Source organism: Notamacropus eugenii, chromosome 4, assembly GCF_028372415.1.
Source record: "Notamacropus eugenii isolate mMacEug1 chromosome 4, mMacEug1.pri_v2, whole genome shotgun sequence".
NCBI classification, from domain to species: domain Eukaryota; kingdom Metazoa; phylum Chordata; class Mammalia; order Diprotodontia; family Macropodidae; genus Notamacropus; species Notamacropus eugenii.
Window position 1 is genome coordinate 183,583,974 of NC_092875.1, and position 13,270 is coordinate 183,597,243.

General features: G+C 35.7%; 1 protein-coding gene across 1 annotated transcript in view; it reads left to right on the forward strand.

The window, feature by feature from the left end:
* Positions 1-9,129: 9,129 nt before the first annotated feature.
* HIVEP1 (HIVEP zinc finger 1) overlaps positions 9,130-13,270 on the forward strand; it is a 181,760-nt gene continuing 177,619 nt past the window's right edge. Inside the window, exon 1 of the mRNA XM_072603830.1 lies at positions 9,130-9,347. The gene's annotated coding sequence lies outside the window, so the exon portion shown is untranslated. The remainder of the gene's footprint in view (positions 9,348-13,270) is intronic.

A 13,270-nucleotide genomic window follows, 5' to 3' on the forward strand; every position in this document is an offset into this window, starting at 1 on the left:
AAATATACTTTTATAATAATATTAATTGGTTATCAATGATATCAAGGAAATTATCAACTGATTAAAATTATATTAGGGCACTAACCAGGGGTCAGAAATATACCCTAATCCCTCAAGGGTACCCTAGAACCATGATGGGAAATGTAGCATTGCTCTAGGAACAATGAGAGTGAGAGTGGGAGTTAAGAAAGTCAATTTAGAGTGTATGAGTGTGTGTATATACTCGCACATAAATGTATGTAAGTATACATATATACATACAAATATAATTAATATATTTTTATATAGGTATGCACATACTATATACTTCTAAATAGACAATTAACAAAAATAATTACATTATATATAATATACTACATGTATATTACATAACAATATGATATATATTATTTAAAATAAAGATCATTATGCTGTAAATATACAATCAAATGAGATAATATTTGTAAAGCACTTAGTATAGCACATGGCACATAGTAGGTGCTCGATAAATGTTTGTCCTCTTCATTACCCTTTCCTCCCCTTCCTTTTCCATCCCTAATAAAGAAATCACATTAGGATTCAAAGGCTCTAGGATATAAACATGTACACTTAACAGAAATATTTATAGATTCTCTGAGACTTTGACTATTGGGTACAATTCTGATCACCAAACCTTAAGAAATAACAAAGTAAGGGAAGTCCCAGACAAAGACTATAATAATGAAGAAAACAAGTGGCTTCTACGTTAAAGTGTGTTATGGGAAACACACTTGAACATAAACATACTTCCCATAACATATGTTATGGGGAAAGAAAATCCATTCTCATTTTTGGTCAAGTTGGAAAAAATTGTTCCAAGGATTACAACATTATGACATCGTAAGGACCAAAGATTTAGCTAGGAATTTATAGGTTAGTTCAGATGATAGTAAGGTTGGGTACCACTGATTCTATGCTGGGTAGATTCTTTTATATGAACTCTTGATTGGCTTCAAACTCACATCAGTCAGCAAGCATTTATTAAGTATCTATCATGTGCTAGGCATTGTGATTAGAGCTAAGAGATATACAGAAAAAAGAAAGACAGTCCCAAATCTCAAGGCACTCCTAGTCTAATTCACAGATTTATGAATGTATATATTCTTTTTTCCTTTAAAAGAAATTCCTAGAAAAATAGGCACTGAATTTTGACAATATGCTGGCAGGGGGAAGAAGGGAAAAGTGATAGGGTATTGGTGCTTTGGTGCCCAGATTCAGTGACAGAAAAGGGTGATTAAGTGAAGCAGATTTTTAAACCCAAGGAGTCTGGAGAGCTCATGGACTAAGAATTTCAGGAACTGAGTACCATGAATTAAGAGTTAGAAACTAGAAAGTTTAAATTATAATAAGAAGAATCACTAAGCCAACAACACAACTCCTTGGGTCAGTTCATCAAAGGCCTAAATCCTCAGGAAGCTGAGGTTGAGGATTACTAACTTCAGACAATTCTATATGAGAAAAATGTAGATACCAATGACTTCACCAAATCTGGAAACAGAATCCATGAATCCTAGAATCTTGAATTAGGAAGTTAACTTAAACGGAAAAAATACTTTAAATATCAAGTTATGAACTTATGCAATGAAGATTTAGATATAGGGGTCTTTAATAGATTATTAGTCATTCACCAGCTTTGTATTCAGCACTATGGGTTACAAAGTGTGTGTGTGGCTGGGGGAGGGGGTGGGTGTTTGTCCTTCATTGCTGAAGAAGACCATGTCATCAGAGAAATAATGACATGACTTGCACTTGACTGTTCTGAGGGAGGGAGGGCTGTGTAGGTCACCAGCCTCACTTCTCCTCCAGAGCCATCTGAATCCAGGGACCAGATATTCATCAGGATGAGGCAATTGGGGTTAAGTGACTTGCCCAAGGTCAAACAGCTAGTGAGTGTCAATGGTTACAAAGACAAAAAGAAGAATAAGCCATAGTCCATGCTTTCAAGCACCTTTAACGTCTAATTGGGAAGACAATAATAATATTTAACATTTACATTGCATTATAAGGCTTACTTTGATGAAGTACTATTCTAATGTTGTATTGTGACATAGTGGTTACTCAAATAGTGTCTCAGAAATTATACCAGAAGAGCAAAAGCTCTGGAAATTTCTCCTATTCTGGAACAGACTATATCAACTTCCTTTTCCCCTTCAAATTAAAAAAATTTTTATTAATATTTCTTTCAATACTTATGACATTATTAAGTCCACTAAACCATCATATCTGTCTCCACTAAAAACCATCTCTTGTAACAAATATGTTATAAATGAAAACAAAGAGAAGTCATAGCTAAATGGCTCACCAGTTTTCTCCAGAGAAACAAAGGGATTGATGCAATTAGTTTTAGCCTGAATTGCAGGCAACAAAAAATAACTTTTCATGGGACATTTTTTTCAATTCATATTGCAGCATTCATACTAAAGGTTTGGTTTACAAGATTATCATGAAAATGATTGTATCTTATGTACCAGCATCTGGTGGAGAGAATGGAAAGGTAGAGGAATTGTAGGAAGAAATCATTAAGACCCTCCAAATCAAATTAAAATATACTTCAATATTCAATGACTTCAACGTATAAATAAACAGAGAGGATGGTGAAAATATGTTGAAAAAGATGGTTCAGAAATAAGAAATGAGAGAGGAAAAAAGGCTTATAGATCATGCAAAAGTCTTACAACTATATATTATAAATATTTTCTTCCATAAAAGAAACAAGATATTGAACAAAAAACAAATAGCATACAGAAAAGAAATTGATTATATTTGAACAGGAAATGACTCATTACAGAGTCATGCTGGAATTAACTCTATGCAATCAGACTACACAGACTTGTTAGGGCAAAGATCAAAGTTATTGCAAAACTAGAAGAATAAAAATAAGAAAAATATACTGCAATAGAACTGTTATATCATTGATTTGGAAGTTCCCTCTAATGATGCAGACTTCAACTCATCCATATCTGTCTATCCTGTGAGACAGCTGTCTATGTCCTCCCATAAATTTGCCATAGGAAGTCCATCTAATGTAGAGATTTTCCTTACTTTCACCAAACATTACAAGGGTTTCAGTGTAGAACTCTGGTCATGCACATGCCAACCTTATCTCCTAACTCTTCTCATCATACAATTCCTCGATGAAATCTTTTACTCTTCTTCTTTGGTATTCACAATTGGTTACATGTTACAGCCTGGTTATATCTGTCTTCTATTACCCTCTATTTGATGTTCATTTTTAATTATTCAGAGATTATTTTATTTCATGCCTGGATGTCATAAAGAAACACCAATAAAATTTTGATATTAAAAAGATGGACCTTTGCTTTTTATGAGTAAAGTAATTTAACAAATACCTGAAGGCAATCCATCTCATTCTTCCTCCTCATCAACTTAAGGCCCAAATCACTATCCAACCTATATAGTTTATATGTATATATGTATGTGTATACACATACATATGTACTGATGGGTAAGCTACATAGAATGGCTATAGAAAAGCATTTTATAATTCAGACAAGAGACATTCTTTATTTATCTGGTTCTTCTGTGAAGACAAGAGAAAGATAAACTCCTTTAGAAACTACAGATCTCTTCCAAGAGGTTCTGCAATATTCTTGGGCTTAATTCAACAAGCACAGCATCATTTATAACCAGCAACATCTAGAGGATTTTACCATCTACAGGAATTCCCACTTTAACTTGGACTTCATGCTAGATGTCCTCTCTTACTGTGATAAGCATCTTGTTTTATGTTTCTTTTAAAATGTATGATCATTTGTTCCTTGAACAGTGTAATTTCTGCCATTATATCTCTTAAGGAATCTTGAATAGTCTTGACATATAAATGGGGGACACTATAAAGGAGCATAAAAGGCAACATTTTATTAAACCAAATCAGTTCAATCTTATATTCTCTAAATCTTTCAATTAATTGTGAAATTGTAAAGATTATTAAATATAACTTTTGAAAGCCTACTTGTTCCCTACTAAAACCTCATTAAGGATACTCTAAATATGTGTGTATATATATACATTCACACACATATACGTATATGTATGTACATACACATATACACATATATATATATTAAAGATTTTGTATACATGTGAGATAGGCTTATAGATCAGTAGTTATTGATGTTCCCTTGGTACTTGTATTCTCTTCTTTCAGATATCTTGTATACTGATACTTCAATGCCTTCATAATTCCATTATCTCCAGCACTGATTTCCTCTACATACATTGTATTTAGTTGTATATGTAGTATACTGTATACACACACACACACAAATTGTTGGCTTTTCCATCTTTGTTCTCTTTAGTGTCATTTCTTTCTCCTCTATAAACACATCTAAGACTATGATGTTAGAGTCTAAGTGTTGAGCTTCCACTGTCCTAAATGGAGAAAGCAGTTTATTTAAATAATTTTGACAAATCTTTTCCAATTTTGTCCTGTGTGTTTTCGTTATATTTTCATCCTTAAATGTCCTTGGGATGATTTTTCTTATTTGGATATCTTGCTATACTTTCTTTAAAATGGTTTTAGTTTTTACTGGTTCTCTTTGCTTTATGAGATGATACTCTTCACAATCATTCATCATCCTATTCATAAGATTTTATAAATGAGTTTATAATCTCAGTATGATCTTTGATAGCTATTTCTCTCCATTTGGCAAGTAAGTCAGATATCTCCTGCCTAAATCACTTTCTGATACAATATTTTTCTTTTGCAAAAAAGACACAACTTTTTTAGTCTCCTCAAAAAAAGATCAAAAAGCTTTCAAATGTGTTCCAGTCTTACCTTTCCTCTTTCTCTTCCCTTTTACCCTGTCACTCTTAGAAAAACAGGTGGAGGAGGGGGCAGGTGCTTGTTTTTACTCTATTTCATTTGTCTTCAGTTTCAGCTGCAGGTGATGATGCCCACCAATCAGCAATCAAGACATGTCAACTTTGAAACCAGAATTCTAGGTGGAATATTTCAGTTAGACTTTCTAAGAGGGAAGCCCTGAGAAGGTAGAGTGCCTGAGGCTTGAGCCCAAGAGGGTTTTAGACTTGGAACTGGAATTGTGCTGAATAGGAACTGAGCTAAACAATTACCCAATCGTTTTCCACTTCCCAGAGACTGAGGCAGCATAGGGCAGGGATTAAGCCAACCACATGTTGCAGAGTATGTCTGTATATTTGTTATTATATCTTTGAGGTGAATATTCCTGTGTAAAAGGCAATATGACTGTTACTATTTAAATGGGAATAAGGTGCAGGAGATGTAACCCCTATACTTGAGGGAACACCATGGGGGGGACTTAGAGCAAATGGTGGAGTCTATACCTCCCAAAACCTCTCCTAAGAGTACCAGAGAATACTGGGGGAAGGGTGATATGTAACATACCTGGACTTCAAGTAATGGGAGCCAATGCTACATATATATGTGTATGTATATAAATGTATACATACATGTATATATATCCATTTATATGTAACCTTTGTATGTATATTAACATACAACAGTTATCACTGCCCACAGCTAATCAATGATACGGATAATAAATGTTGGCTTTCAGAGGAAACAGAGATTATTTAAAGCTTGGGGGATCAGAGAAGAAAGGCTTCACAGAGATGCAATTTCATCTGGCTCCTGAAAGATAGGTAGAACCTGAATAAATGAAAAAGAGTAAGGGAAATTTAAAAGGGAGATTGTGATGGTACTAAAAATGTTGATGTATGAAAGTGGAAGGTTATGTTAGACAAGGAGTATTCTAGTTTAGTTGGGGTGGGAATTTATGTTTGAGGTTAATAGGAGATAAGTCTGGAAAGATAGGCTGAGGATGCTGTTGTAAAGGTCCTTAACTGCCATGTTAAGGAGTAAGACTTTATCCAGTAGTCAGGGGGAACTCACTGTTGATGTTTGCATCAGGGAGTGACATGATCAAAGTGGTATTTAAGGAAGATTAATTTGGTGGTAGTGTGCCAGATCAAGGGAAGATAGGAATGTTTGTGCTATAATACCTTTTGAAGTTGATGTAACAGAAGATAGTCATACTCTCCCACAACATGTCCCTTGTTGTTACTGTCAAAAAGAGAATATTTGGGCTTCAAACATCCTTGATCTGACCCAGAAAAGCCTTTCTCATATAATATAGGAGCAGTATGTTGGAAAAATGGTTTCCATTTTCAGGAAACTTTTGAAATACAAAGAAAAGTGACAAAAAATCCATATCATTTAGGGCAGGGGTATTTAATCTTTTTTGTGTCATGAAACCCTTTGACTGTCTGGTGAATCCTATGGACTCCTCAGAATAATGTTTTTTAAATGCATAAAATAAAATAATAACTTGGTAAAGAAAACTGATTATATAAAAATCAATTATCACTTTTTAAGGTTATGGATTCCAGGTTAAGAATCCCTCAATTTAGGTCTTTTGAATCCTAGGAATTAAAAACCCAAATGTTACAAGTGGGAAGGAAAGACAAATAGAGTCATGAGGAAAAAAACTTCGAAAGAAAGAAGCGATTTAGGTGGAAGTGATATCATGAATATGTGTTGGGTTACTGATATCTTTGAAGATGACATGTCTAAATTTAATCTCCCAGAAAAGAAACAATACCAATGTTAAAAGAGTAAGGTAGCATGGGCAGAACAAACTGGGGGGAAATGTTTGGTGCTTTTCATCCAAAGAATTCAAGGCACTTGTAAATATTAATAGTAGCAGCAATTTTAATTTAATTTAAGGGGTAGATATCAAAATTGCACAGCTTCAGAGAAAGTAGAGGGGAAAATAGTCCTGAGAGTAAGAATATGCCATTAACAAGAAGTTTAAAGGCAAAGGAGGAAAGGAAAGTAGGGCAGAAGAAAAGCAAGTAGGTACAAGCCAAGAGTTTTCAAGATGAAGGAAATGAATGCTCATTTAAAATGGAATTTAATTACTGTATAAGTGAAGAAAGAAATGAAGGTACCATTAAAGAAGCATGTGAGACAGAATAAAGGAGACTGGTTATGTATAATGGAAGGAAGGAAGGAGAAAGGGATTGGTATTTAGTCCTTTTATAGCAAATGCTATTTGCAGACAGCTAAATAAATATTAATTAGTCATTTCTTAAAACATCCCTTTGAGGTACATTAATAGTATTTTTCCTTACTTTATAAATGAGGAAACTGAACTGCTCGGCTCTTTTGCTCTATACAATTGCTTATGTTCTCTGTCCTTACTTAAGAACATTAAAACTACAATTTGAGAGCTTATAATAAATTTGGAATTTTGCCATAGGAAAATTTAACTTCTATTCTTATTTCCTATGAACTTGTCCTCTAATATTGTTTGACATAAAGATTCCACAAATGTATGAGTTAGAGGACTTTTCACTGGTCCATCTTCACTTTCTAATGTTACTAGATAGTCTCAGCCTTTTTTACATGCATAGAATGTTCCTACTGCATGTCCACAATTGTCACAGGAAAATTATAATTAAAGCCTGAAAAGGTAGGGCTAGGATAAGGCGGACTGGCTGTAGCTATTGGTTGGAAGAGGTTAATGCTCAAAGGCTAAGTTTTTTACAGGTGAAATCTAAAGCTATCATGGCAGAGCTCCACAGAGATTATTTAAGCCTTCTACGCCAACCTTGGTATAATGCTATACAAGTTTGAGTGTGGACATTTCTCGTAAACACAAAGTGAAAATTTTATTTTCCACTTAAAATTTTAAAATGAAATTAAAGCTTGTTTGTTAGAATAATATGTAATCACAGACAACGGTCATGAAATTTACTTATGGAACTTCTTTGTATAAAAATAGGTTCGGGATAAAAATTTTAGGAGAAATAAGAAGCAAGCTCTAAGAGCAAAGGTGCACAGAAAAATAAATTTAAAGTGGAAATTTAAATAGAAAAAAATCCCTTATTTAGAAGATACCCTTAAACAAGGGTATCTTGGACTAACATTGTGGTTATCTAAAAGTCCTGATTAAAAGCATCACAAAAAAGTTTTTAAAAGAGAGTGAAAAAGTCAAAGAAAACTTTGGTAAGGAATTTAGATGATTAGAAAATACCATGCTTTTGTAATGAAGTAAAGAGATGAACACATTTGCTTATTAGAGGTTTTCATCTTTTTTTTTTTTAACCTTCAAGAAATGTTTTAATTTGTGTAGAGGAGCAGACTATGGAACTTTTTGAGGGAACATAGTTACGAAACAGTTTTGTGATCAGACCTTAGGAGGGAGGGACTTTTTGACTCTTGTTACTAAGGATGGAATTTTGCAACCAGAAGTTCCATAACAGTTGGGAATGACAGTTGTGTGAGTAGCTAAGAGAAGACAAATGTGTGTCCTGTTACTCCTATCTCTTAAGTACTACATATCATGATTAGGCTTTAATTTTCTATCAGTAAATTAATAACAAAACAAAACAAATAAACCTTACATTCGTAACTCAACAGAACTTGCATACAGAAATAGCTGAAAATCCTATAAATTATGATTACATCCTTTTTAAGATAGACAGCCATCTGGATATCTCATATATGCATGTATCCCTTGGCTTAGATGCCTCATAACTTTTACTTTTGCTCTAAAATTTCTAGTATAAGCCAAGTTCAATGTCTTCTTGTTAACATTAACCTTATTAAGTGCAATGCCATCTTTATTATTGCTTCTTTCTGTAAGTGGCTTCCCTTTCTCACCCTTGCTCATCTGTTCTTACTCACTTACTAATGTTATTTTTCCTTTCCCCCTACTTCTGTTACTTCATTCTGTTTGTTTCTCTCTCCAACTTTTTCCAGGTGGTAGTCATCAGTTCATCAGTTTTTTCCCTTAGTTGTTCATCTCTCATGATTTTTATACTTGTCACTTCTTGGTTCTTAGGTCCCACCATTTCAATAATACATAATACAGTGCACACAGACATGCCTGCATACATGTACTCTCTCTCTCTCTCTGTCTCTCTCTGTCTCTCTCTGTCTCTCTCTCTCTCTCTCTCTCTCTCTCTCTCTCTCTCTCTCTCTCTCTCTCTATATATATATATATATATATATATATATATATATATATATATATATATATATATATATATATATATATATATATATATATACGTATAGACCTACATATAACGGACAGCGGCTGTATCAAGATGTCTTAATTTTCAAGGTCTTCCAAAATAAAATCAGAGCTATGAATTTGTCCAGGAACTTCACTGAGCAAAAAATCCAGAGACTGTATAGAGCAAGGAAAGCTCCCAGAACCAGGAAACTATGGCATATCAAGAGGATTTGTAAAACTTGCTACAGGGAGTAAACACCTGGATAGTCTTAGAAGCCAAGAGAGATACAAAGGCAGAATCTGGTAAGTTTTGGACATTGTAAGGGATAAGGTAGACATATAAGTTGAGGGTGTGTTTCTTGGAGGTATTCCTTACAGAGATGGATACGGGAAATAGATTTATAGAAGTGATATTTTATTCTTAGATACAAGAAGGGGGAGGGTGGTTGTATTTAAGGATCAAAAATCTGACATTGGAAATATTTTGTTGATGTTTCATGCTTTGATTTAGATGACAGGAAAGATAACTCTTGACCTCTAATATATCTCTCATTTGTTTATGATTCCTCAAATTCTACAATTAGACATTCATTACTTTAGTCTCTTTTAAAATATAGTTAGCTAACTCAAGGAGATATTATCTTAGTATAGCTTTTCACATATAGCTTAGTATGAATATATTAATGAAGTCCTTTCCGGGTCGTAAATATTAGTAAGAGCATGATGGTAGGGCCTAACTAAAGTAGTAAAGGACACCCTCTCCGCCTCCTCAAGAGGAGGTGATGGCCCTAAAATAAAATCTTTCTATTTAATAATTTTGCTTAGATTTCATTCTGCCTCTAGTGTGAGGACTGCCCTTCAGTACTAGATCAGTGAAGGCTAATTTGCTCTGCCTCCATGAGCTCCTGAGGCTGTGGATTTTGACCCTGTTAAAGTATATAACTCAAGATGAACAGAAGTATTTGTGATGAAAAAAATATTTTTTGGTTTCTTCAAGTCTTATCCAAGAGGGCACAGAATTAACATAGTGGAGTATCAACCGCTTAAATCAACAAGTATTTATTAAGTGCCTATCCCAGGGTGGGGAACCTGTAGCTTGAGGTCACATGTGGCCCTCTAGGCCCCCCTTAATAAAAAAGGATTTGTTCTGTGAAGTTTGGATTCAGTGAAAGGGCCACAGTTGAGGACGTAGAGGGCCACATGTGGCCTTAAGGTCACAGATTCCCCACCCTTGCCTATCCCCTCTGTCACTATGCCAGGATCATAGGACTTAGAGCTGGAAAGGGCCTTAGACATCATCTAGTTACAGGTTCACAGATCCAGAGACCATTGACTCCAAACCTTCATGTGTCTAGATAAGAAAATGAAGGATGCCCAAGTAGGTTGTGATTTGTCCAAGGTCATACTAATAGTAAGTAATCAGAGTTAGCATTTGAAACCATGTCCCCCATAAGTCTCCCTTCCACTCTGCCACACTGCCTTCTCATTTTTATAAATGAGGAACCTGAGGTCAGGAGAGATCTTTGTTCAAGTTATAAGAGACAGAAAGTGGCAGAACTGAAATCTGAGTCCATGTATAATTATTATTCAAAAATTCTTATCCACAGCAATTTGCTACAAATAAAATCTTCCTCCCTTTCTTTTCTCATCAACTTCTGCCAAGCCAATTTTTTTTTTGTTCCAAATATACATTCATAAACATTGAAGAATCCAGGCCTGGGAAAGGAAAGTTGACTGATATTGGAGGAGAGATGAAACCCTGGGTCTGGGATGACCCAGGGCAAGGATAAAAGGGAAAGGCAAGTAAGAAGTAGGTGGAAAAATATCAAGAGAGGGGGGTGGTTGGCTATGTAAGTGGATGAAAGGGAACTTGGTAGCTTGGAGAAGGGCTAGGAAAAGCAATAAGACCTCTGAAAATCAGATGGATGGTGTTTATAGGAGAAAAAAACAATTGGAGCTTAGGGAGATGAGTAAAATTCTTGGGGGAGTAACTGGAAAAAAGAGAGGATAAAATCTGGAAAAGCAAAAGTAATTGGGGTTTGTACCAGGGCTATTGATAGTGATTTGAGGCAGCCAGAGCTATAACTAAGTCAGAGCACTCAGTGCTTTGTCATGGGTCTGACATGGAGGATGGGGGACACATCATATCTGTATCATTCCTTCAGTTCACATCATGTACTACACTCCTTCAGTCTCTGCCAGCTCTGGATATCACACTCAGGTGTTATGGGAAGCAGTGTGGAATAGTAGAAAGAATACTGGATTTTTAGTCAACAGACCTGGGTTTAAATCTAGTTTCAGCTACTTGTTAACTTCATATAATTGGTAAATTGAGTAATTTTGTAGATCTTGGTTTCTTTACCCATAAAATGGAGGGAGCAGGATGGTTATACTACTCTACTACTAAGTCTATGAATGATTCCTGTCATTCACAGTGTACCTCTCTAGTCATTGGTCCTATCCCATCTCCCTTCAACATTGTCCCCCTATCTTCTGCCTCTCACTCTTTATCTTTTCCCAGTAGTTGGGCTAGAGACCAGAGTGTGAGAAATACACTAAGCTTTTTCCTAGTATAACTTGTCTTCTGTGGACACTCCCCCCACCCCAGCTGAATCAATCAATCACTAAACATTACTTAAGTGTTTTTTACATGCCAGGCATTAGGCTAAGAGCTGAGGATACAAAGAAAAAGCAGAACCAGATCCAGCCCTCAAGGAACTTCCACACAACACAGATATGTATACATATATGCATATTATATTCAAAGTTAACACAAGGTAGTTTTTAGGAAGTATAGTAGATAGAGTACTGGACTTGCAATCAGGAAGACTCATCTTCATGAGTTCAGATGCACCTTCAAACATTTAGTAGTTGTGTGACTCTGGGCAAGTCAACATTGTTTCCCTCAGTTTCTTCATCTGTAAAATGAGGTGGAGAAGGAAATGGCAAACCAGTCCAGTATGTTTGCCAAGAAAACCCTAAAAGAGGGTCATGAAAAGTCAGATATGAATGAAAACAATTGAACTTTTAGGAGGCATTGAAGTAGCAAATAGTTAGGGCCTGGAAAGGCTTCATGCACATGATAGCACCTGAGATGAGTCTTAAAGTAAGTCAGGGATTTGAAGAGAGAGAGAGAGAGAGAGAGAGAGAGAGAGAGAGAGCATTCTAGGCACAGGGAACAGCCTGGGCAAGAGACCCATGAAGGGGAGATCTATCATGTCACATGGAATAAACAACAGGTAAGACAGTAGTGCTGAATCAGAATATGATGAGAGGAGTAGCATGTAAGAAAATTGGAATGGTAAGAAGATCCCAGGTTGTGAATGGTCATAAATGCCAAACAAAGAAATTTGTTTTTGATCCTAGAGGTAACCAGATCCAGTCAGTCAACAAGGATTTATAAAGGACTCACTACTGGGGATACAAAGAAAGGCAAAAACACAGTACTTGCCCTTAAGAGGTCAGATTCTTATGGGGGAAACATATAAATAACTAGGTCCACACGAGACATATACTGAATAGATGGAAGGATGTTGTTGTTTGTCCTTTAGTTTTTGAAGAGGACTATGACATCAGGAAGGTGAAGCCATGACTTGCAAGTATATTGGATTTAAGTGAGGGAGGAAGGGCTGGGCAAAGTCACAAGTTTAACTTTCTCTTCCAGAGTCGTCTGGGCTCAGTGGCAAGACATGGATCAGGACAACTTGGATATCATCCCAGATGTAGGGGGAGACCTTAGCCTTTTTAAGCTAAAGTCTTTAAGAATTATTTAGTTGGCTAGCCTTACAGCAGCATTTAGTAAAGGGTATTTATTAGGGCAGCTAGGTGGAATAGTGGATAAAGCCAGGTGTGGTCAGGAAGGCTCGTCTTTGTGAGTTCAAATTCAGCTTGAGATACTTGTTAGTTGGGTGATGTGGGAAAGTTGCTTAACCCTATTGGCCTCAATTCCTCATCTGTAAAATTAGCTCTAGAAGAAAATGGTAGATAAAAGGTAATCTACGAGGTAAGGACCTGGAAAAGCCTCTTACAGAAGGTGAGGCTTGAGCTGAGTCGAAGGAAACCATGAAAACCAGGAGAGATGTGTGAAGAGGTAGAAAGCTACAGGAATAGAGGACAGCCTGGGCAAATTTTTAAAGTTCAGGTATTATGTTTGAGGAATTGCAAGTAAGCCAGGGTAGCTGAATGGCAGAGCACTTGGATGGAAATAACAGTGTAAGAAGATTAGA